The sequence below is a fragment of the Rattus norvegicus genome, chromosome 1 (assembly GCF_036323735.1).
Source record: "Rattus norvegicus strain BN/NHsdMcwi chromosome 1, GRCr8, whole genome shotgun sequence".
Classification (NCBI taxonomy): Eukaryota; Metazoa; Chordata; class Mammalia; order Rodentia; family Muridae; genus Rattus; species Rattus norvegicus.
In genome coordinates, this window is record NC_086019.1 from 37,115,446 (window position 1) to 37,142,420 (window position 26,975).

Genomic DNA, 26,975 nt, shown 5'->3' on the forward strand with positions numbered 1-26,975 from the left:
TTACTACAGGATGGTCTAGAATTTTTACTGTTTAAATCTCACTGATTCATGAACATGTGGGAATCTTTCCATTATCTGATATCTGTTCAATTTATAAGACATTTTGTTTTGTTTTGGGTTGAATTTTTTTTCATTTTTTCTTTTGTTTTTGGTTTTTTTTTTAATCATAAAAGCCTTTTATTTCTCGGTTAGAATTTTCCCAAGAAACTTAATACTGTTAAAAGTTACTGTTAATGACAGGTTTTCATTGATTTACTTTTCAGTAAGTTTGTGATTTTTACAAAGAAGGAGTACTCACTTTGTGTGTCAATCTTGTATGTTACTACTTTTGAAAGAATTTACAAGATATCTGATTATTCTTATGGAATATTTAGGCTCACTTATGTTTACTATCATATGATTTTCAAAAACACATACTTTGAATTCTGCATTTCTAATATATGTCCCCTTGGTCATATGCAGTTTTAATATTATCTTATTTGTTTACATATGCTGTATGAAACAAGAGTAAGTTGAGTATGACCAAAGATCAGCAAAGGAAGCCATTGGTACCATAATATTTCATAAATAACTTGATGAGGGGCAGCACACACTATAAGGAAATTCTAGGTGATAGAATCATTATCATCCTTGCAGACATAAGGCACTCACTGTTAAATATTCTTCAATTAACTCAATATGGTAAGCATTCTTATTGCTAGAAATTTCAACTTTTGATGTTTTAGACTATTGTCAATTAAGGCTACTTGCAGATGTGGAAAGAAGAAAACTAAAGTAACCAAAAAGAAGGAATTGTATATTTATATAACATTTATATCATATTACTTTAGGAAAATGAATTTATCTTGTCAGAGACGAGTGAAAATGCGTGACTTGGACAAGTCAAAGGACCTGCACGGATGATCCTAAAGAGAAATAACAAGATATCAAATGTTGAACTTTAAAAGCATACTTAGGAATAACATTTTTTTCTGAGAAACCAAATGAAAGACCCAGATCCATGTTCAATTTTATGGAAAAGAAAATACATTTAAGTCTAATCAAAGAACAGTTGTTTCGAACTGAGCTGTTAGTGTCACTTATTGAACCTATTCTGCTATCTTGCCATACTGGTTATCATCGTACTTTATAGGTGTTACAGGTGGGTACAACTATCAATTGCTTCCCTAACGTGTCAACTTGCCTACTGTTTTATCTACCTTAGAACTTTGACTTAAACCTAGAGGCTTCTAAGACATATCCAGATAGATTGCTGAGATGCCTTGTAAGATTTATTTGGCAACTGGCACTCAAGCCACCAACCTTGAGAGAAATCCAAGTGCTACCTAACACATCCATATTTTGGGGGAAAGCCACAGGAAGTACTTTAACAATTTGTAGAATTTCTCTCACCAGGATTGAAATCATGGCTGGAGCTAGAAATCTAGTCCGATTTATTTAGCTAGTTTGGTCATAAACTTTAAAATTGATGACATTAATTTAATAAATTAGCGACGTTCCTTACAGCATTTAAATATTAGTCTTATATGTACCAACAATTGGGGCCATCATCCTACATCAAAGAAGCCTCTTTGTATAGAAAATGGAGACCATTACAGAAAACAAAAACTTGGACACAATGAAGAGATAATTGCATTATGAAAAATCCAGCACCAGTGAATACATGTACATTAGAGCTAAATGCTCTGTAGCTCAGGGACCATTGTAGAAGAGGGCTTACAAATACTGTAAGACCCAGCATACTTGAAAGTCTGTTTTGAAATTGCCTCTCATAAAAATAGGTGCAAAATCAGAATAATAGCAACGTCAATGCAGTGTTAAGGCAATGGTCAAAATTTCGCTTGTCAAAATTTATAGGCAACTAATTATGACTGACAGAATATTAATTTTTCCAGAAATGACCTGCATATGGATTGTCTAATACACACTGTATATCATGGAAACCATATTCACAAACAGAACAAAATGAACTCAAGTAATATTCATATTTGTAAAGATAAATATATACCTACCTACATATATATATATATAAACATGTACAAAACAATATTGAAATGAGTATGAAAGTGCAGTGACTGTGATGGACTTAAGGGAGAAAAGTCAGGCTACAGTGCTATAATTCAATTTTTGATAAAAATTTAAAATAATACTAGTAATAAATGAAAACATTGTAAACTTATAGTAATGGGAGTTCAGGAAAGACCAAGAACAGCAAATATGGAAATTATCAATTTCTTTACTCGAGGTTTTCTCTAAGATTTCCATTTCTCAAATTTGGATTACAGACACTTTTGAGATAGACAAACCATGAATAAACAATATTTCATGTTGAGGCCTCAGGTGATGAAGAGAGATATAACAAATATGCTGTATGCTTCTGTGCATTTCTCAGTGTGCGTAATGCATGCATGTGTGTGTGTGTGTGTGTGTAAAACACATGCAGATCACATCACTGGTGATATATATTTAGAGATTAATTAGAGCTTTGAGCTTATTAACATATGAGGAGTCTCCAGTATTGGTGTTTCTCTGTTTTGTTTTTTTTGGTGGGGGGAGTGTCTTTTGATCATTACTGAACAATATGTCAGAAATATCTGTCCAATAAGCTTCTGTTACTTTATTTGACTGCCATCTTTATTCAGGTAGAAACTTCTCATTTAGAGATGATTTTGCTACAATACCTACTTTTGTTTGTTTTTTAATGTATGTTTTGATGACCCAAATTCATGTCACAAAGTCTAAATCTCAATTGCTTTAGGCACTGGATTATCTTTTCAGGTCATTTTGTATATTCTAAAACCATGATCCACCTCTAAGTTCATCATGTGTGATGATTAATTTTGATTGTTAATGGAATTTTATTTATAACTTTCTATGGCACGGGATTCTATGCAGAATTCTGAGGGATTATTCAGTGTCATTAGCTTCTGGCCACACAATGGTAACTGAGGTGGGAAAACTAGTATTATAACTGGGCTGAAGAGGCAGAGACTGAAAATTTTTCCAAAGACTGTGTAGGACCATGAACAAGGCACATTGTAGTGTAAGCAATAACCCAATTTAATAACATTTGTTATAATAGCAAACAATATGAAATATGCAGCATAAAATAAGTACAATGAGTGGAAACTATTTGTAACTAATACGGTGAAATATAAAACTAACATAGGATCTTGGAATAATTCTTCTAATATGATTAAATGGGAGGTAGAAGGGAACATTAAAATACAATGACCTTAGACCTTCTTAAATCATCCACTACCACTTATATGTGGTAGTTGTTCTGTTTTGTCCTCCTAAATGAAACATAAAATGTTGTCATCAGACAAATATTCTCAGATGATAGATTCACATCACTTAAGATAAGGGTAATATTTGGGTGTATTTTCTTAACTCTATAGAAAGAATTACTTCAGTTAAAAATGTATTTGAATTTGTGTGCTACCACCTGATAATCAGGTGAGTTTAACCTCTTTATCATACTTCTCATAGGTTTTGTAGTGGATCCTGTGCAAATACTTTTACCAATGATAAGATTTTGACAAATATTTTTTCTCATAGGATATTAAACAAACATTAGTATTTTCGTGCTAGGAAACCAAAGCATGTTGACAGTGATGCAGGGCTTAATCTTGCAGAATGTTTAATCAATTTTTAAATCAAATCATTGTTTCTAAATGATCTTATCAAAAATAATAATTTCATATGCAAGAAATTCTCTAACTTAAGGACCATGGGAAGAAAGGGGGGAAAATATAGCAGACAATTTTGGTGGATACTCTAAATAAAGAATGTGTCATACATACCTGAATGATGTATCCAGATGTATTTCAGTATATGAGTACATATATATATATATGTGTGTGTGTGTATATATATATATGATGTTTAAAAACTTTTCCCATACTCTCTCAAATAATCATTTTGGGTCCCAAAGATTCTCTGATATACACAAATTTATGACATCATGAAATTATTTGATCAAATGATTCCATTCATTTGATGAATAAATAAATCTTGTCTTACCTGTAGGACCTTCTTCCTGCAGTGCAGCATATGAAATATTAAATTTTTCATCAATATCATTGGTTTTCCAGTTGTGGTCAGCTATGGCTTTTGTCATAATAGGAGATTTTCCAGAATAATTTATTGATTCTTTGTATGTCTTTAAGTCTTCAGACCTTTTGTCAGTGTGTTTACTAAATATATCATCATTTCCAAATATTTGATCATAGTTGTCAATCATAATTTGTATAAGAGACATCTGTAACACCACAAGGCAAAAACAAGATTGTCATTTCACATAGTTTACAAAATAAATTTAAAAATGAAAAGAAATACTAGGAGGAAGATTACAGACAGGAACCCATGCAATGAAGTCTCGAACTGGAGACTCTAAGTCTTTTGCATCTTTATACAACTTGTTAAAATTTCATGCATATTGCAAAGAACAGAAGAACTACTTAACCAAAGCAACATTTCAGAACTGATATGCTGCAAAAAACTGTGAGTGTACCAAATTAATGACTGCTGTGTGTTACTCTTTTGTGTGTGGGTGGGGGTAGCTGTTTATTGTGATGTTTTGAATGGGATGCCTCTCTAGTTCCAGGCATCGCAATACCCTCTCGTTGACAATTCTCTGGTGCCTTGGTCTGCCTGGTGAAGAGTGCCACTGCTTAGAATTTGTAGTTACAAAAGGTAGGTGCCCATTTTCAATGTACTTTCTCTGCTACATTTTTGCTTCCCAAGATAAGAACCATCAGGTCTCAGCTTCCTGTTTGTTTTTTCTTCTTTTCTGCAGTCGTGCTCCTCTGTCATGACACTGAGGTGCTATACTGGCTCAGCATTTGTAGGTCCCAAATAACCACCTACTTCAGTAAGTTTCCCTGGTCATGTAGTTTTATTTTTTATTGTTTATTTCATTCATTTACATTTCAAACCTTATCCCCTTTCACAGTTTGCTTCCACAAATCCTATATCTCCTCCCCTGACTCTATTGCAGTTTTCTCTCACTTGACCACACACTCCTGCCTCAATACCCTATCATTCCCCTACCTTAGGCCATCAAGCCCCTCAGGACTAAGCAGCTCCCCTCCTAGTGATGCCAAATAAGACAATCCTCTGCTACATATCCAGCTGGAGCCATGGTTCCCCCATGTGCACTCTTTTGTTGGTCTTTTAAATCCTGATGATTTATTAAGGCAATAGAAATGTGACTGAGAGAAGTTGGTAAGAAGAGGGAGTCTTAATTGAGAAAATGCCTCCATCAGATGAATCTATTGTATAGTGAAGCCTAAGGGATATTGTCCTGATTAACCTTGGAATTTGTAGGGCCCAGATCTCCAGGATGGTGCCACCCTTGAGTTATTAGTCAGAAAAAGAAAGATATGAGATACAAGGCAGGAGGCAGTGCTCCTACTAGGCTTCTGCTTCAGTTCTTGCCTCCCTGTTTTATTTTTGGCTCTGACATTTCTCAGTATTTAACTGGTAACTGCAAGTATATTGTGGAGTGTAACCTGTCTTCCATTAGTTGCTTTTCATCAGTGTTTTGTCACAGCAATTGTTGAAAATTATGACACTTCCTAAATTGAACAACACTGGTAAGTTACTTTTCTTCTGAGATGATGACTTAGGTTAGGCAAACTCTATTCATCACATATGTTTCTTCTCAGCATGCACCTCAGTTTATTTTTGAGCAGCCCTGCACATGATAGTTTTATTTTATATGCAGATTGTACAGGATAGTTTTGCTTCTTTGCTTTCATACTTGACCATACAAAAGAATATTTGAAAAGAACTGTCCATAAAGGAAGAATCTTTAATAGTTATTAAGAGTGAAAAATACATTTTATTGTTTCATTTGGAGTAAACATGCAGTTTGATATAGTCTTGGATTTTAGGTTTCCAGTACCTTGGTAATTAGAAATTAACTAAACAAGCTACGTTTCTAGTTCAAGCCAAGTACAGTCCTGAGCAAGAATCTTATTCAAGCTATCCCTTGGGCTATCATCCTCCATTGTGAGTAACATCATGATATCTTTTTTCCTGTGGACCTAATACCTGGGAGCTACTAGTTAACATGTACCTTGCTTTGTGTCACATTTACATTTTCTTTATCTTTTATCCTTTTCAAAATATGTCTCCTTTATTAATTCTCTGAAATTTCTAATCATGCTACCAAGTAACTCTTATTTCATTTTTCAATCCTTCCTTATATCCCTTGGAAACAATCCCCCCTCACTAAATTTCAAAAATTAAAATTAAATAAAAATTTAAATAATTAAAAAAAATTAAAAATACAGTGTGTGAGATGTGTTGTGCCATAAGTGGTCACACATTATACCCTCTTGTCCAAACAGATTTTCTTGCAAATGTATAGTGAAGTAAGTCTGGTTTAAGCTCTCTGTATTTTACTATACTCTCAATACTGGAACGTCCTGGAGATGCCTCTCCCTCTATATCCTGGTATCTTGCTGTAGCCTTTAATCATTGTGATCCTTCAGCTTTGAATCTGCAGGATCTCCCCCATCATATGCTCCAGCAGCAGGATCTAGGGCCCCTATATATATGTAGTAGATATGCAGCTTGATCTTCAGGTATGTCCCCTACCAGTTGTATGTACACATGCAAACACACACTCATACACACACTCACACACACACACACATATGTCCCCTAGCCAGTATGCAGACTGGCTCTGACTCTGTAGTCTATAACTGGATTGCTTTCTTTTATCTGGGCTGCTTTGTATGGCTTCAGTGGAAGGTGATTCACTTATTCCTGTTGTGAACTGATGTATGAGAGTGGGCTGGTGTCAATGGAAGGTCTACACTACTGAGGTAAAGAAGAATGGAGGGAAAAACAGGTTGTAAAGATGGGACTTGGAGGAAGGGACTGCAATCAGGATATAAAGTAAATAAATGAGTGAAGAATATTGATGTATATGTGTTTATAATAAAATTAACAGCTACAGTATACTTGAGGATCATAAAACTGTACCTGAAATAGGTTAGTGCTAAAATAATGGAAAGCATACAAAATAATATACACCAATTATTCATCATTACATATGTATATCCATATACATATACTAATACATGCACATGTACAAGTACACTTACACGTATATGTACACATGCAAACACACACTCATACACACACACATATATGTATACACACACACACACACACACACACATATATGCAATGTGCTTTAATATGACCAGCAATTCACATGATGTGAATATTTAGTAATATCATGGTCTCACCACTGTGAAACACAACTATTCTATACTTCAAAAATAGGGCTACAATGGAAAAAACAAACAAAACCTAGGGAATCCAGATCTTTTAAAATTTCACTCTAGTCTTCTTGGATTACCATTATATGTACAGATTATTGTTGGCTAAAACATCAATATCTAAATCAATATCTAAGAAGAAAGAAGGAAAGAACAGTAGAAAGAAATGATTAACTTACTTTAAACTACATTAAAAATCTCCCGTCCCAAATCTTCCTGAAATAGATCAATACATATTCTACTCCACTCCATAAGAATGCAATCCTAGGGTTTCCTGTTAGAGAAATCATCTTTGTAAAGTATTCCCAATTACTGAATAATAATTAGACTTTTGTTCCCAAAGACAAATTTCAGATCCTCTTACCTTTCTTAAGACGTCACTCCCAAATAATGAATCTCTCAAAGTCTGACCCCACAGTACATGTGAAGCTATGCACAGAGATAATCTGTAACTGTCTAAATTATTCATGGAAGAATCTTTTATTATTACTAATACACATATGAGATGTTTTAATAGTATAAAGTTTGGTTCTGGGATCTGTTGCAAAAGGCTAAACAAAGAAAAAGGAGAATTTTAGGTTAGACCATCTTAAAAATAATGTAAGTTAGAAATCTAACCACAAAGAACAAATAGGGTAAATGTTTTGTAGACCAACTCATAGTATAACCAGAATTCAAAAGAAGTAAGAATATATAGCTAGAGTATTACATAAAATATTTTGTGAAAATCACTTTTCTGTACAGAATCACGGAAAAAACATTTTTCAAATTATTTATGAATTTCAGTGTACTAGATGTATGACTGCTACCCACAGAAGCCAGAGGAACATGTCAAGATCCCTGGTAACAGAATGAATGAATATTGTTGCAAACCATGTATGTTCTGTGTGTGAAAACATCCAGTGTTATCAAACAGCAAACCATCTTTCTTGCCACCATGGGGACACATTTAATATCTAATGTATTATGAATCGACGACACACCCTTATAACAATCTAGAACATAAGGAGCAAAATCACACTCATGACTCTACTCAATGCCCTGGTATTAGAATGAATGAAGATTTTTGAAAACCATGTGTGTTCTGTGTATGAAAACATCCAGTGTTATTAAACAGCAAACCATCTTTCCAACCATAATGGAGTGGAGACACATTTAATATCTAATGTAGTATGAATCCATTTAACACTCTTGTGACACTCTAGAACATAAGGAGCAGAAAGCACACTTGTGACCCTACAAAATGCAATTATAAAAGCTTTGCTACAGCAAGACAGAGATGCATGGCTCCTGGGTTGCAATGGGAGCTCAAAGCTCTGGTTAAGTATGAAATCATTCTGTATCACACAGAAAAATTATTCAAAAAAGTCAAAGCTATACCTGATCTAGACTTCTCTAGGTAGTTATAGCTGAGAAAGAATTCAGTAAGAGATTCCTGTTCTAATCAATGACACATATTGACCATGTGAACTATTCACAATACCATGGTAACAATTCTAGGATGCAAGTAACCCACAGGTATTATACACACTTACTTCTTTTAATTTGTCTCACACAGGAACTAAACCAATACTCTAAACTGACCTGAACACGAGGTGTTACATAGACTGTCTTCTAAATCATGACATTTATAAAGGAGAAGGCTCCCAGGTAAGATTACAGACATGGTTCAACATGCTAGCTTGAGAAATGGGAATGTTTAAAAAGTGACAAAAACATGTCTGACCTAAGGAAACCTTTTGGCATAGAACATCATTCCAGCTTATAATCCTGTAAACACAAGCCTATGTACCCTGCAAAAGCATTGCTTCTATATTGGTGCAGTTCCCCAAGTGTTTACTGTATCATTACCTTTGAATGCCATTAATTTTTCCAGCCAGAGTTCCATCTGGGATGCTAAGCCAATTTTCATAAAAATCCAAGGTTAGTAAGCTTCCATCGATGTTAATAATAAAGTCCTTTTTTATTGAAAATAAAACAGAAATAGTAATGGTCAATGTACATTGTAGAAAGTACTTGAAAAACATTTTTGTTTAAAATTAGCAGTTTAGACCAGTGATTCTCAACTTGTGGGTCATAATCAATACGGGGTCACATATATTTTCCATATCAGATATTCCATCCATTTTTCTTTATAATCAAATCAGGAGCAAAATTTGAATTATGAAGAGAAGCAAAATGAAGTAATGGTTAAGAGTCACAAAGCCATGAGAAAATATATTAGTGTTACAGGATCAGGGAGGCTGAGAATCATTGGTTGAGATCGTAGTTCCCTAAAAGATTCCCAAACTGCCATGGCTCCAGAATATTGGCTCAAAAGTGGAACCTATATGCAGGATCTTATTTTTCTTCTTCCCTAAGACTAGAATCAATGAAGCAGAGTCCTGGTTGCTATAGCAATGAAGTAAACCTACCATCTGTTCAAATTGCCTCTCCTGGCTTCTAGACTACAACACTCCTTGCAATCATAGATCTCCACTCCACTTCCCAGCTTATGTAGTCCTGGCTGACCTAAACTCACAGAGATCCTCCTGCTTCATCTTCCCAGTGTTGGGATTACACACATGTGCGACCATGACTAGAATGTCTCTCCTTGAAATCTGGATATGTTTATATGTTAATGTTGGTGTTGTACATACAGTATACTTAAAGACTGCAATTTGGAGATTTTCTTGTTTATGAAGCTTCCTCTGGAGCCTTTCCCTATTTTTAACATGCCTGCCTGTTCACATGGATTTGTAGATGTCCTACCACATGAGTTCCTTCCCCATTACTAAATCACATTCCCGAGAATCAACTTAATGAAGTGGTGTATGTTGGCCAACAATTGGAGGCCACAGTCCACCATGGCAGGTTGAGCAGCTGTCTACATATTATCCTCTCTGAGAACGCAGAGAGCAATGAATACTTATGCTCCACCCCCTTTCTCTTTATATACAGTCAAGGCCTATTGATTGATCAGTGCTGTTCACTGTTAAGATTTATTGTCCAACTAGCCTGACCCCAGTAATCTCTCAGGGTATCCAGAAGGTTATGTGATCAAGGTGTGGTACATTTCTTCAGGCTCTTCTTTTTTTTTTTTTTTTCTTTGTGGGTTTTTTTTTTTTAGACAGGGTCTCACTCTGGGCTGAAGTTGGTCTTCACCATGACTTATTCTCTGTCTCCAGGTTGTTAGAATTACAGGGCCTAACCACCACATTTGCCTGGAAATCTCCACAGACCTAAATCTATTTGTTTCTTGGTGATCAAAACGAGACTCTAACAATGGTCAAGCTAGGCCCAATGTCTTTGCTCCCTTCCTGCTGCCTGCTGATTGGAATGTAGAAGTCTCAGCTATCTCTCTAGTACCATGGCTTCCTGTGTTCTCAGCCCGCCATGACAATAATAGACTAGACCCCTGAAAATGTTAAGCCAGTCCCAATTAAAAATTTTCCTCTGTAAGAGTTGTCATGGTCACGGTGTCTCTTCATAGTAATAGAACATTGAGTGCGACACTGGTACTATGTCTGATCTTAAACAACTGTAAACTCAACCAGGCATGATGTTAGTAGAACATCCAGGTGAGATGATGTTGGGGCTACAAGCTCACAGAGAACCCCAACCAACAGATACCTGTAAGGTCTCATGGGCAGGTCTCTGTTTTCTTTAGTGTCCTCTTTCTGTCTATCTTACTGATTTTTATTCTCCCCATGAACAGTGTGTAAAAATACATTGCCTTTACTTCTAAGTCATCCTTAGCGTTCTCTTTAAGGCCTGAGTTTATGGGACAAGGTTTCTTACTAGAATCTTCACCTTTGGTATATTTCTAATCTCTGGACTCTTGGGCCCTGAAGAACAAAATAAGAACCAGGTTCTCAGAGACTCTCAAAGAGAAGAAATGAAGTCCATGAACTCAGTGAAAATTTTTACCAACCCAAAGTCAAACTGATTCAAATCAACACTGGCCCACTAAATTATCAGAGCATCTTCAAGAGAGAAATCTCCCAGGACTGGGGACAAAAGTTGAAACTTGAGCTTTTAATCTCATTTCAGATGAAAGCGATGTGGTCTGGGAGTCAGAGGCAGGAGGGTCTCTAGGTTGTGTTAAGTCTAGGCTGTGCATTGACAGCCTTTCTCAAAAGAACAGCCATAAGGAAGTGACATGGAAACAAGCTGTCATCTCAGGGGATGTCACTTTATATGATTGGGTGACTTAATCCTATGAAAAGAAACTCAGACATGGGGTGACAGTCTAATGGCAGAACCTTGTCTAGCACAGACAAATAGAAGGACAGGAAGGAGGGAGGAAGAAGGGCCAAAGATGAGCGATGCTACAGGCATTCAAATGTTAAGAATGCTATCCCTAAGAACTGGAGGAAAGCTAGTTGTCCCACACTGTAGCAGTGCTTACAGTTTACTGCAGTTCAGAAACTGGAGATGATTGTCCCTGTGTTGCTGTACAGAAAGGACTGGAACAGTAGCAAAGACAGTGGCTGCGCCCATTTCCTGGGTGCTTTAGAGCAAGACACCTTCTGGAGAGGTTTCCAAATAAAAATGTCCAAGTGGTACTTCTGAGCTTAAAATTTCATAGCTTAGGTAAAATTCACTCAAAGTGAAATGGTTAAAAATATTTATCCTGTTTGAATAGGCTGCATCTTTTTCACAACTCATTAAAAAACGACAACAACGATAACAAGACTCTGGCTTTTGAGATGACATATACTAATTCACATTGTTTACCTAGCTGTAGTCCTATATGAACACTACTTAAAAGGCAAAATAAACTTGGTTTGTATTAAAAAAAAAGGTTTCAGAGCTGCAGAGGAACAGCCTTGAAAGATGCTACTGACATAGAGACTCCAGGCTCAGCCTCAGCCCCTGAAGAAGATAACAGAACACAGAAATCTTCCTGTTCCTGCTAGCAATTTGGCAGCGCATACGTGCCCTCCTGATGCATGGGGAACTGAGATAGGAGAGCCTGGAGTTTGAGGCTACAAAGGGAGGCACTGTGCTTTCTCATTACCAAGCCTAGTATAGGACAAATCAGCACAACTCAGAAATCGGTCTCTCCCGCTCTTGCAGTTGCAAAGGGAAATGGGATGTAGCTTTGGACAGTTCTCAAGTTCCATCTGGGTCTCCCCTCTCCAGCTCTGAGTCCAGTCTCGCCAGTTTGTTGGATGTGAATTCTATGATCCCAAATTAATGTGCAAAATCTTTTTTCCTATAATTCAGCTTTTCATCAAAGCCACTAAGAACCAGAAGCTAAACAAAAAGCCACAGCTTCTTAAGAACTGTTTACTTCTTTTGTTTTCAAGGGCCCAGGTCACCATCAAGGAGACTAAAGCTGGGGTAGGAAGAGCATGAGAATGTCTCAGCGGTATTGGGCCTGTACTGGGAAGATCTTTTCAGATACCCCAGGAATGCTCTGAACTCACAGGCAGGGGATTTAGAGGTGGGACTCTTTATCCTAGTAGCTAGATGTGGAAATGGCACTTCCAAGTCCTATTTGGGGATGGCTTGCCCAGGGAGCTTGGCTCAGTGGAGTGTAGAATGAATGCCAACATTAACAATAATTCTGGTCCAAGTGCAAATGTCTGCATCAAGTCCTCAAAAAATCCTTTTATGGTCCATTTGTTTGGACACACCCTGGTTCCAAACCTTGTTTTGCCTCAGGACCCACATTCTTAGAAACATCCTAGCTTGCTGAAGACTTGGCCTGCTTCTGCCTTCTGTTCTGCAACACTGACTGGATGCTAAGATTCATTCTTAGGCACTGTGACATTTGAGCCTTTGCAAAATATATTATGTTTATTCACGCCCCCCTCTCTTTGTGTGTGTGTGTGTGTGTGTGTGTGTGTGTGTTTGTGTGCACTTGTGCACATGAATTCCACTGTGCACTGTGTGGCATCAGTGGATAACTTTTGGGAGGAGTTCTGTCCTTTGGACCTGATCCCAGAGATCACACTCCAGTCACCAAGCTTGGTAGCAAGTTCCTTTATCTGATGAGCTTGTTGGTCCAGTCTGAGCTTTCACTGAACCCTTAGCCCCTCTTTCCCCATCAGCCACAAGAAAGCAATCTCTGCAGGGTTACTTTTGGTCCTACGTGACTTTCTTATGTCCCAACAGCTAAACATTTTAATTAGAATTCAACATAGTAATTAAATTGCTAAATTCAATAGGAATTACAGAATGTGGGCTTTTCTGATTCTGTATTGCTTTCCATATTCTTAATTAAGAGTCTTCTATACAGTAAAACAGTCATCATTTGGACCTATTTGGTTTCCTTAAGATATATTTTTAGGAAGATTTTACGAAGTTTGGATGTTGAATTTGCTCCTCAAATACCAATTTTCAAACTAGGAAGTGAGTGTTCTATGAACTTCACATGAGAACTCACTGAATAGATTTTTTTAAAAATGCTTTTGAGTCATTTGAAAGCTGTTTCTACCTCCTTCTGTGCAGGTCTCAGAATTCCTGGGAGGCCTTTTGTTTTCCTAATGAGAAAGCAGACTGTGGTGGAGCAGTGGATGCACTGACACTGTCTCTCCTCTTGCTGTGCCTTCCATGAAGATGCCTGAAGACTTGGAGGAGCTGAATGGTAGAGTTTCCTTGTATCTTCCAGAGGAGAAGATAACACCATCCAGAATCCTTGTGACAAGCACTTGCTTGCGATTGAGCAAGGGTCATGTTGCCTGTCATCTGAAAAGCAGCAGAGAAGCATCATCATTGTGTCCCCACTCTAAAAACAAAATGCAAGTCTCTGGGCATGCTGGTGGAATCCCACACTCCCCCTGACCTGCTGGCTCATCCTGCTGCATAGGACATCATCTGCAGTTGGAACTCCTCGGTCTCCACCAATGGTTCTTCAAGTCTCAAGTCATGTACATTTTCAGATCATTGAGCTCCTCTGCAGGATACTGGTGTTACTAAGGCTGGAGACGGTAAGACATGTGCACATCCAGTGTATCCTCAAAGGCTTCAGTCCTTCATAGGTTCTAGGTTACCTTCATGGTTCTCATCTTTCTTACTACCTTCTATGACCAGAGATCTACTCAGACTGCTTTTCTAGTAGGTCCTCAATGAAGTTCAGGCTCAAAACAAGAACCAAGGATAGTGACTGATGGTGCTGGAGGATAGCAAACATCCAATAGCCAGCAACATAGAAACTTCGCAGGACTCTGTGGACTGTGTAGATGACAGTGCACATCCTTTAAATCTAATCTCCAGTTTTCAGTGAGTTCTGTTTGCTACAGTGAATGGTGTGAGCCTTGTCTAGTTTACTACCAGGCACAGATGGAGTTCTTAGAACTCCCTTTGAAAACATTTAGACATGTGTAGAAATCAGGAAGTAAAGATTGAGTGTTTTGAAAGACATGAGTCCTACCAATGTAACTATGCAAGCCCAGTGTTAACTTCCTCCATGACGTTCACCTTTCCTTCATGTTTACCTTCGCCTTCCTTTGAAGAATGACCTACAGCAAGTAACTTGCCTTCCAAAGCCTCTGACTTACAGATCCATAAAGAAAACTATGAATTTTAGATTCAAGTACTTAGTATTAGTCAGAGTTCTTCAAAGAAATAAAAGAAATAGAACCAATTGTATATGTCTCTCTCTGCATGTGTATTCTGTATACACAGTCATATGATGCACAACGTTTTTTTCAATAGTGTATTTCACACTCAAGCTACAAAACTGCCTAGGAACAGTTTTCTCAGTCTGTATTCCAGCCCTTGACTTACATGTGGCTCTGTATGTGTTTCTACTTGTAAAGTCAGTGTTATGTTTGAAAGAAATCTCAAAACTGTAGAGCTCACAGTTGAGATCTAGTCAGCCTGACAGCCTGAGAATTAAAAATGTCACTGACAGATCAATCCCCCAAATCAAGCTAGGAATCAGCCTTCACCTATATTCCTCTTTCTATTCAGCCAGCAACTGGCCAGATATCATACATACATACACACATACACACACACACACACACACACACACACACACACACACACACACACACAGGAGCAGTTATGTCCTTTAGTCCACCAGTGTGGATGCTAAGCTCTTTAGAACACTCTTCCTGATACTGTAAGACATACTATTTAGTCAGCACCTGGGCATCCCATGCCTGACCAAGTTGAGGGTGCAATTACTAATCACATGATGTTCCCCAAATACAATGGCCTCAAGAACAGGAACTGAAAATTAGCAAAGCTTTATGTCTCAGTTCTAAAGCTGAGGGTATCAATATATTTTCTGTTAAGAAATCCTAGACTATGTATAAACTAAACTTGTACTGAGATGCTGATGCTACAATTAGAAGTGGGAAGAAGTCACTTTTGAACTACAAAATGAGGATTCCAACTTACTAATCCAGCCTGATGGTCTAACTGCAGTAGTAGAGACAGAAAGTCAACCATCCAGTCATATGTTTGAAACACAGAACACAGTAGAACTGCTCCCTCTCTCTGTCCAATACTGGAAACAAACAAACAAATAAACAAACAAACAAAACTTGTGACTTGAATATGTGGCGACTGAAAGCACGCAGCCCAGAAGTGTAATTGATAAGATATGAAGTTCTAAGAATGTAAGACTCAGCTCTGGTCTCTTTCTTGTGAAAAGTCCACCTTTAAGTAGGGATTACTCACAGAGACCCAAAGCCACCTGTCAGGCAGACAAACTTCCCTGCACCTGAGATCAGGGTGTGCCCTGCTTAAATGTTTGCCCTAAGCAAAAGTCAGGGGCTTCATACTGGCTGTCTCACATTACTAGGATGCATATCCTAGGGTTTGAGGGGTTGTCATTGAGGAAGTGATGTAGACAGAGCTTGTTCATCAGAAACTAGACTGTCCACACACCTCTGTGAGAATCCTCTCACGATGCACTACTGAGCTGGGGTGCAGACTAGCAAGATAAAAGCAGAGGGGGTTGGGGTGTGGATATCAAATTTTCTCTGGTATCTATTAAAGTCAGCAGAGTCTGGCCACCATGTACTCATGTAGTGACAAGCTAGAGACAATCACATAGAAATAGTGACACACCTCACCGCCTGGACAGGTGGGCACTCCTGAGAGTGCAGAGCGGAAGAGACCACCAACACTGCTCACCCCTGCCCACATCCCTGGCCCAAGAGGAAACTGTATGCGGCCTCTGGGTTCCCTTGGATAAGGGCACAACAGCAGTGGGTCCCCTGCGTCTGAGACACCGCCAGAACCTGAAGGGACCGACCAGATAAACAGTTCTCTGCACCCAAATCCCGTGGGAGGGAGAGCTACACCTTCAGAGAGGCAGACACGCCTGGGCAACCAGAAGAGACTGCACTCTGCACACATTACTGATTCCAGAGGAAAACACCAAATGCCATCTTGAACCCTGGTGCACGGAAGCTCTCGGAAAGGGCGGTGCAGATCTTCCTGGTTGCGGCCAGCTTGGAGACCTCATAAGCAACACCCCACAAGCAAACTTGAGCCTCGGGACCACAGGTAAGACCAACTTTTCTGCTGCAAGAGACCTGCCTGGTGAACTCAAGACACTGGCCCACAGGAACAGCTGAAGACCTGTAGAGAGGAAAAACTACACACCTGAAAGCAGAACACTCTGTCCCCATAACTGGCTGAAAGAAAACAGGAAAACAGGTCTACAGCACTCCTGACACACAGGCTTATAGGACAGTCTAGTCATTGTCAGAAATAGCAGAACAAAGTAACACTAGAGATAATCTGATGGCGAGAGGCAAGCACAGGAACCCAAGCACAGAAACCAAGACTACATGGCACCATCAGAGCCCAATTCTCCCACCAAAGCAAACACAGAATATCCAAACACACCAGAAAAGCAAGATCTAGTTTCAAAATGATATTTGATCATGATGCTGGAGGACTTCAAAAAAGACGTGAAGAACTCCCTTAGAGAAACACAGGAAAACATCAATAAACAAGTAGAAGCCTACAGAGAGGAATCGCAAAAATCCCTGAAAGAATTCCAGGAAAACATAAATAAACAAGTAGAAGCCCATAGAGAGGAGTCACAAAAGTCCCTGAAAGAATTCCAGGAAAACATAATCAAACAGTTGAAGGAATTAAAAATGGAAATAGAAGCAATCAAGAAAGAACACATGGAAACAACCCTGGATATAGAAAACCATAAGAAGAGACAAGGAGCTGTAGATACGAGCTTCATCAACAGAATACAAGAGATGGAAGAGAGAATCTCAGGAGCAGAAGATTCCATAGAAATCATTGACTCAACTGTCAAAGATAATGTAAAACGGAAAAAGCTACTGGTCCAAAACATACAGGAAATCCAGGACTCAATGAGAAGATCAAACCTAAGGATAATAAGTATAGAAGAGAGTGAAGACTCCCAGCTCAAAGGACCAGTAAATATCTTCAACAAAATCATAGAAGAAAACTTCCCGGGCTGGAGAGATGGCTCAGAGGTTAAGAGCACTGTCTGCTCTTCCAAAGGACCTGAGTTCAATTCCCAGCAACCACATGGTGGCTCACAACCATCTGTATTGAGATCTGATGCCCTCTTCTGGACTGCAGGCATACATGCAGGCAGAAAGCTGTATGATGTATACATAATAAATAAATATTTAAAAAAGAAAAGAAAAGAAAACTTCCCTAACCTAAAGAAAGAGATACCCATAAGCATACAAGAAGCCTACAGAACTCCAAATAGATTGGACCAGAAAAGAAACTCCTCCCATCACATAATAGTCAAAAGACCAAACACACAAAATAAAGAAAGAATATTAAAAGCAGTAAGGGAAAAAGGTCAAGTAACATATAAAGGCAGACCTATCAGAATCACACCAGACTTTTCGCCAGAAACTATGAAAGCCAGAAGATCCTGGACAGATGTCATACAGACCCTAAGAGAACACAAATGCCAGCCCAGGTTACTGTGCCCTGCAAAACTCTCAATTAACATAGATGGAGAAATGAAGCTATTCCATGACAAAACCAAATTTACACAATATCTTTCTACAAATCCAGCACTACAAAGGATAATAAATGGTAAAGCCCAACATAAGGAGGCAAGCTATACCCTAGAAGAAGCAAGAAACTAATCGTCTTGGCAACTAAACAAAGAGAAGAAAAGCACACAAACATAACCTCATATCTAAATATGAATATAACAGGAAGCAATAATCACTATTACTTAATATCTCTCAACATCAATGACCTCAACTCCCCAATAAAAAGACATAGATTAACAAACTGGATACACAATGAGGACCCTGCATTCTGCTGCCTACAGGAAACACACCTCAGAGACAAAGACAGACACTACCTCAGAGTGAAAGTCTGGAAAACAACTTTCCAAGCAAATGGTCGGAAGAAGCAAGCTGGAGTAGCCATTCTAATATCAAATAAAATCAATTTTCAACTAAAAGTCATTAAAAAAGATAAGGAAGGACACTTCATATTCATCAAAGGAAAAATCCACCAAGATGAACTCTCAATCCTAAATATCTATACCACAAATACAAGGGCACCTACATACGTAAAACAAACCTTACTAAAGCTCAAAACACACATTGCACCTCACACAATAATAGTAGGAGGTTTCAACACCCCACTCTCATCACTGGACAGATCATGGAAACAGAAATTAAACACAGACGTAGACAGACTAAGAGAAGTCATGAGCCAAATGTACTTAACAGATATTTATTGAACATTCTATCCTAAAGCAGAAGGATATACCTTCTTCTCAGCTCCTCATGGTACTTTCTCCAAAATTGACCATATAATTGGTCAAAAAACGGGCCTCAACAGGTACAGAAAGATAGAAATAATCCCATGCGTGCTATCGGACCACCACGGCCTAAAACTGGTCTTCAATAACAATAAGGGAAGAATGCCCACATATACGTGGAAATTGAACAATGCTCTACTCAATGATAACCTAGTCAAGGAAGAAATAAAGAAAGAAATTAAAAACTTTTTAGAATTTAATGAAAATGAAGGTACAACATACCCAAACTTATGGGACACAATGAAAGCTGTGCTAAGAGGAAAACTCATAGCGTTGAGTGCCTGCAGACAGAAACAGGAAAGTGTATATGTCACCAGCTTGACAGCACACCTAAAAGCTCTAGAACAAAAAGAAGCAAATACACCCAGGAGGAGTAGAAGGCAGGAAATAATCAAACTCAGAGCTGAAATCAACCAAGTAGAAACAAAAAGGACCATAGAACGAATCAACAGAACCAAAAGTTGGTTCTTTGAGAAAATCAACAAGATAGATTAACCCTTACCCAGACTAACGAGAGGACACAGAGAGTGCGTCCAAATTAACAAAATCAGAAATGAAAAGGGAGACATAACTACAGATTCAGAGGAAATTCAAAAAATCATCAGATCTTACTATAAAAACCTATATTCAACAAAACTTGAAAATCTGCAGGAAATGGACAATTTCCTAGACAGATACCAGGTACCGAAGTTAAATCAGGAACAGACAAACCAGTTAAACAACCCCATAACTCCTAAGGAAATAGAAGTAGTCATTAAAGGTCTCTCAAGCAAAATGAGCCCAGGTCCAGATGGGTTTAGTGCAGAATTCTATCAGAACTTCATAGAAGACCTCATACCAATATTATCCAAACTATTCCACAAAATTGAAACAGATGGAGCACTACCAAATTCCTTCTACGAAGCCACAATTACTCTTATACCTAAACCACACAAAGACCCAACAAAGAAAGAGAACTTCAGACCAGTTTCCCTTATGAATATCGACGCAAAAATACTCAATAAAATTCTGGCAAACTGAATACAAGAGCACATCAAAACAATCATCCACCATGATCAAGTAGGCTTCATCCCAGGCATGCTGGGATGGTTTAATATACGGAAAACCATCAACGTGATCCATTATATAAACAAACTGAAAGAACAAAACCACATGATCATTTCATTAGATGCTGAGAAAGCATTTGACAAAATTCAACAGCCCTTCATGATAAAAGTCCTGGAAAGAATAGGAATTCAAGGCCCATACCTGAACATAGTAAAAGCCATATACAGCAATCCAGTTGCTAACATTAAACTAAATGGAGAGAAACTTGAAGCAGTCCCACTAAAATCAGGGACTAGACAAGGCTGCCCACTCTCTCCCTACTTATTCAATATAGTTCTTGAAGTTCTAGCCAGAGCAATCAGACAACAAAAGGAGGTCAAGGGGATACAGATCGGAAAAGAAGAAGTCAAAATATCACTATTTGCAGATGATATGATAGTATATTCAAGTGATCCCAAAGTTCCACCAGACAACTACTAAAGCTGATAAACAACTTCAGCAAAGTGGCTGGGTATAAAATTAACTCAAATAAGTCAGTAGCCTTCCTCTACACAAAAGAGAAACAAGCCGAGAAAGAAATTAGGGAAACGAAACCCTTCATAATAGACCCAAATAATATAAAGTACCTCGGTGTGACTTTAACCAAGCAAGTAAAAGATCTGTACAATAAGAACTTCAAGACACTGAAGAAAGAAATTGAAGAAGACCTCAGAAGATGGAAAGATCTCCTATGCTCATGGATTGGCAGGATTAATATAGTAAAAATGGCCATTTTACCAAAGGGTTCTACAGATTCAATGCAATCCCCATCAAAATACCAATCCAATTCTTCAAAGAGTTAGACAGAACAATTTGCAAATTCATCTGGAATAACAAAAAAACCCAGGATAGCTAAAACTACCCTGAACAATAAAAGGACTTCAGGGGGAATCACTATCCCTGAACTCAAGCAGTATTACAGAGCAATAATGAAAAAACTGCATGGTACAGAGACAGACAGATAGACCAATGGAACAGAATTGAAGACCCAGAAATGAACCCACACACCTATGGTCACTTGATTTTTGACAAAGGAGCCAAAACCATCCAATGGAAAAAAGATAGCATTTTCAGCAAATGGTGCTGGTTCAACTGGAGGTCAACATGTAGAAGAATGCAGATTGATCCATGCTTATCACCCTGTACAAAGCTTAAGTCCAAGTGGATCAAGGACCTCCACATCTAACCAGATACACTCAAACTAATAGAAGAAAAACTAGGGCAGCATCTGGAACACATGGGCACTGGAAAAAATTTCCTGAACAAAACACCAATGGCTTATGCTCTAAGATCAAGAATCGACAAATGGGATCTCATAAAACTGCAAAGCTTCTGTAAGGCAAAGGACACTGTGGTTAGGACAAAACGGCAACCAACAGATTGGGAAAAGATCTTTATCAATCCTACAACAGATAGAGGCCTTATATCCAAAATATACAAAGAACTCAAGAAGTCAGACTGCAGGGAAACAAATAACCCTATTAAAAAATGGGGTTCAGAGCTAAACAAAGAATTCACAGCTGAGGAATGCCGAATGGCTGAGAAACACCTCAAGAAATGTTCAACATCTTTAGTCATAAGGGAAATGCAAATTAAAACAACCCTGAGATTTCACCTCACACCAGTGAGAATGGCTAAGATCAAAAACTCAGGTGACAGCAAATGCTGGCGAGGATGCGGAGAAAGAGGAACACTCCTCCATTGTTGGTGGGATTACAGACTAGTACAACCATTCTGTAAATCAGTCTGGAGGTTCCTCAGAAAATTGGACATTGAACTGCCTGAGCATCCAGCTATACCTCTCTTGGGCATATACCCAAAAGATGCCCCAACATATAAAAAAGACATGTGCTCCACTATGTTCATCGCAGCCTTATTTATAATAGCCAGAAAATGGAAAGAACCCAGATGCCCTTCAACAGAGGAATGGATACAGAAAATGTGGTACATCTACACAATGGAATATTACTCAGTTATCAAAAACAATGACTTTATGAAATTCGTAGGCAAATGGTTGGAACTGGAAAATATCATCCTGAGTGAGGTAACCCAATCACAGAAAAACACACATGGTATGCACTCATTGATAAGTGGCTATTAGCCCAAATGCTTGAATTACCCTAGATGCCTAGAACAAATGAAACTCTAGATGGATGATCAAAATGTGAATGTTTCACTCCTTCTTTAAAAGGGGAACAAGAATACCCTTGGCAGGAAATAGAGAGGCAAAGATTAAAACAGACACAGAAGGAACACCCATTCAGAGCCTGCCCCACATGTGGCCCATACATATACAGCCATCCAATTAGACAAGATGGATGAAGCAAAGAAGTACATTCCAACAGGACCCGGATGTAGATCTCTCCTGAGAGACACAGCCAGAATAAAGCAAATACAGAGGCGAATGCCAGCAGCAAACCACTGAACTGAGAATAGGACCCCCGTTGAAGGAATCCGAGAAAGAACTGGAAGAGCTCAAAGGGGCTCGAGACCCCTTATGAACAACAATGCCAAGAAACCAGAGCTTCCAGGGACTAAGCCACTACCTAAGGACTATACATGGACTGACCCTGGACTCTGACCTCATAGGTAGCAATAGATATCCTAGTAAGAGCACCAGTGGAAGGGGAAGCCCTGGGTCCTGCTAAGACTGAACCTCCAGGGAACTAGATTGTTGGGGGGAGGGCAGCAATGGGGGGAGGTTGGGGAGGGGAACACCCATAAAGAAGGGGAGGGAGAGGGATTAGGGGGATGTTTGCCCGGAAACCGGGAAGGGGAATAACACTCGAAATGTAAATAAGAAATACTCAAGTTAATAAAAAAAAAAAAAAAAGAGTTGGACTGCTGACAGATTCTGCAAGGAGGTTTGGGTCACTTTGATCCAAGATGTGCTATTGCTTGAGAAATAGCAGCTGGTGAGAACTAGAAACGGTAGGAAACTTTTATCCTGCTTTGCCTTTAAAAGAAGTTGAAACTGAATAAACTGTGCATTGGCTGACTGGGCTGTGTAACTCGTGTCCAGGTTAATGCGACACTCACTTGGGACCTCAATGTAGCAGACTGTAACAGTGAATTAATTAAACAACTTTGGCTCCTTAGTACAGTCATGGCACCTGCCCAAGAGTTCTCCGGTTTTGAGAATGAAAGACACATTTCTAATTCTCCTGACAGCTACCATACATCTCCCTTCCACTCAGCATCCCAGGTTTAACACCTTTTAAATCTATGTTTTATCTTTGCTGCCCTGTTATCTTCTGGGAAACACCCCACTCCCCCAATAGGGTCCTATTCCCTTCTACCTACATCATAGGCTGCTTTCTCTCCTGTAGCTTTTAAATCTGGTCCTTCTAACTCTGGATCATGGTGACTCTCTTCATCCTCTCCTCTCTCCCAATACCTTGACCTGTCTTTCTATCTTTCTGCTCAGCCATTGGCTATGGCAACTCTTTATTATCAGTTGAAGCCCTCAGGGGCACTCAGGTCTAGAAGTGAGGCTTTTGGGGGACAAAATAAGACAATTCCCAACACCAGATGTTGACACTTTACACATACATTCTTGATATTGAATAAAGCCACTATCTTTGAGAATATAGGAATTTGATCCTCAGAGCTAGGGAGGGTAAACATAAAGAAGAAAATGGCAGACATTTTGCCTATGGACTCTGTTCATATGTTTCTGGCTAGAACTTAGTCACATGCAAACTCTTGGTTTGAGAGACACCTAGGAAATATAATTCATAGTTGCCAACTCTGTACTCTATTAAAGATGTAGGAAATGTGAAGGGAAGATAGAAAATAATAGTACAGACTCTCTCAAAATTCTCTGAGGCCTGTGGGTTTGTACTCCAGGGACGCTGGAGGCCTGCTCTAACCAGAGACACAGGAGGCCCACACTAAACAGAGACAGTACTACCTGACTCCCAGGAGACCAGCAGTCACCCAGTTCACAGAGCTCTACATTCCTCCAGTGAGGCTGGATCCAGTCAGAGACATGAATGACAGTTAACAGCAGAGATAAACATAGGGGAGAGGCAAACTCCAGGTCATAAACAACAGAACCCAATGCAAAATCTGCTGCTCACTCAGAGGACCTATAGTGTGCTTAACCATCATCTGTAACAGGAGATGTTAACATCATCTGTAACTCAACATCTGTGCCATCCGCTGGCCACTGAGGGAACTGCATGCAGAGGGACCACAGACAAAAGTCAGCCAAAGAACAATTCATCAAAATAAATAAGAGTGAATACACTTTTCTTTCAAAAAGTCATACAAATGTATGGTCAAGGCAAACAACACCCAAGAAAACACAATAATGCAATATTTCATAACAACCCCAGAGTGCAAAGAAACAGCATAAAAACAATCTCTTAAACCTATAATAATTCTATAGGTATTTCTTGAAATAGCGGTTGGAGTAAGCAACCAGGCTGTAATGCTCTTATAAGTTCCATAGCCTCATCAACCCTTCGTAACAATCTCCACCTGTTTGATTTTTCCTTAATTACAAATATGTGTGTTAGAATCCTGTGTCTCTCTGTGATCGAACTGTAAACAGTAGTCAATGTAACACTGGCAATCATTAACCACAATCTTTAAGTTTCCCTTGTAACACAAGAGCACAGCCATAACTTTGGAAAGCAAAAGTCACCCTCCAACAAACAATCTATTCTCTAAAATCCAGTCTCTCCAAAACTCCAAGTCCATTCCTGGACCTATAAAGTATGACTGCCAAGTCTTGCATATGAACGAGCAATGGTGCAGGCTCTAATACCTCACCAAAGAGACATTGTCCTAAATTCTTTTAAAAGTCTGGTTTCCATGATAAGAGTTATATTAAAATATGATCCCAATCTAGACCTGTTTCCCTATGTTGGCTCATGCCACGTGTTGTCTAGAATGACTCCAGTTTTAAGCCAACTTTCTGTTACCAATGTTACAAATTTTTAACCATACCCAATAACTTAAAAGCCAGTCACCTATAGCCAAGACATGTAGAGCGCATTATACATTTAAAACCAAACAGAAAAAAAATGAAGTGACAACACATATCTTTAGTATTTAGATCAAACACCATTTTTACTTTTTCTAGCTGTCATTTTAAAAGAAGCACCTTGTTAGCTGTTGAATCCAATAATCACAGTCAAAGATTTCTCTAAGAGAAACAGCTAACAGCTCCATTACCATAGAAGGTTTGAAGCTGCTGGCACCTTTAAGATCAGCTAGTGTAAACATTTAGCCAGCCCCCTGGGGAGCTTCCCCAGTGGACAGACCTAGGCTCCTAGCTACATTCCTCCATTGATACCAGATCCAGTCAGAGACATGCATGACTGTGACACCAGAGATAACCAGTTATCTATGATGCAGGTCTCCAAAGGTCAATTTAAACTGCTTTTTATTTATTTGTTCCTTTCTTGAAAGGACTTAAAACTAAATCAAGGGAGGAATCAACCAGCATTTAAAGATTTAACCATGTTTTTCTTTTAAACATGAAACACAAAACATTCAAGCAACTAGAAGCAAAACCCAGCCATAAACTGACATACATGGACAGCTTGGAGCACCAAGGACAGACAATAGATATAGAGGGAAGGAGCTAGATGGTGTCCCACCAAAAGGTCCCAGATATCGTACTTAAAGGAAATAAGAGCCAGAAATAAGTGGGTGTGGTTGTGACCTTGCTGGAGTAGGTGTGACCCAGGCTGGAGTGGGTTTGGCCCTGCTGGAGTGGGTGTGACCCTGGCTGGAGTGGGTTTGGCCCTGCTGGAGAGGGTTTGGCCCTGCTGGAGTGGGCGTGGCCTTGGGGGTGTGGGTTGTAATTCTCTCAGTGATCTGCTAGCAGCCTTCAGATGAGGATGGAGAACTCTCACCCCCTCCTGCACCATCCTGCCAGGACGCTGCCCTGCTCCTGCCATGATGATGACGGAATGAACTTCTGACCCTGTAAGCCAGCCCCAGTCACATGTTGTCCCTGTGAGAGCTGCCTCATTCACGCTGTCTGTCCGCAGCAGTAAAACCCTAAGTAAGTCAGAAGTTGATACCAAGGCCTGGGTATTACTGATAGGCCTCACCATACTTTTATTTGGAAGAACGTGAATTTTGGGACTTTGGATTTGGAAAGCCACGAAATGGTTTGAGTGGGGCCCAATGAGCCACCCTGGCAGGAAGACTTTGTGGCTGTGAGTGATTTTAACTGCATAGACCTGGCCCAGGAGGCTTCAGGGAGAATAATTTCAGTGTGTGGCCTGGAGATTGTTTTTGTGGTGTTTTGGTGAAGAATGTGGCTGCTTTTTGCCCCTGTCTGAAGAGTCTGCCTGAGGCTAAGGTGAAGACTCAGATTCATTGCACCGACAAAGGACGTCTCAGAAAAGCCCAGCAGAGACTCTGTTCTCTGGTTAAGTCTCAGGAGGAGAATTTTGGGCAAGTGCAGTGAGATTAGTAAAGAAACAATATATAATATATTGTTCGGGTATTAAAGGGGCACCCACAAGTGAAACGGAGCCATGTCTGAACCCAGCACAGAGGCCCTAGCAGATGCTGAGCGGATGCCAATGCCCACAAGTACTCAAGACAGTTAAAAACTATGCCTGTGTGAAATCTTCTATACGGCCATATACAGACGTTCACAGCAGCACAGTTCTTTCATGAAGCCTTCGGTCTGGCAGTCCATCCACTGAAAAATAGCCAAGTAAAATGTTTGGTAATATATGGAAAAGGGCTTGGTGATGTGAATTATTATAGAACGATGAGGAGAAACTGGGTCAAGGGCATGAACATGAGATCACGATGTATACCGACTTTCTAAAAACACATATATTCAAAGACATGAAACTGTGACCAGGACAAAT

The 26,975-nt window shown here is 39.1% G+C and overlaps 1 long non-coding RNA gene across 14 annotated transcripts in view; it reads right to left on the reverse strand.

Moving 5' to 3' along the window:
* Positions 1-26,975, reverse strand: part of LOC120093155 (uncharacterized) — a 102,709-nt gene that overhangs the window by 14,713 nt on the left and 61,021 nt on the right. For 7 of the 14 annotated variants that reach the window (XR_010058913.1, XR_010058916.1, XR_010058912.1 and 4 more), the window contains 6 exons: positions 14,077-26,800; positions 13,729-13,979; positions 9,153-9,259; positions 7,666-7,852; positions 7,481-7,575; positions 4,027-4,264 (listed from right to left, as the gene is read on the reverse strand). This is a non-coding gene — a long non-coding RNA (uncharacterized LOC120093155). Of the gene's footprint in view, positions 1-825; positions 906-4,026; positions 4,265-7,480; positions 7,576-7,665; positions 7,853-9,152; positions 9,260-13,728; positions 13,980-14,076; positions 26,801-26,975 lie in introns of all 14 variants that reach the window. The other 7 variants (XR_005497923.2, XR_005497916.2, XR_005497927.2 and 4 more) reach the window with 5 other exon arrangements.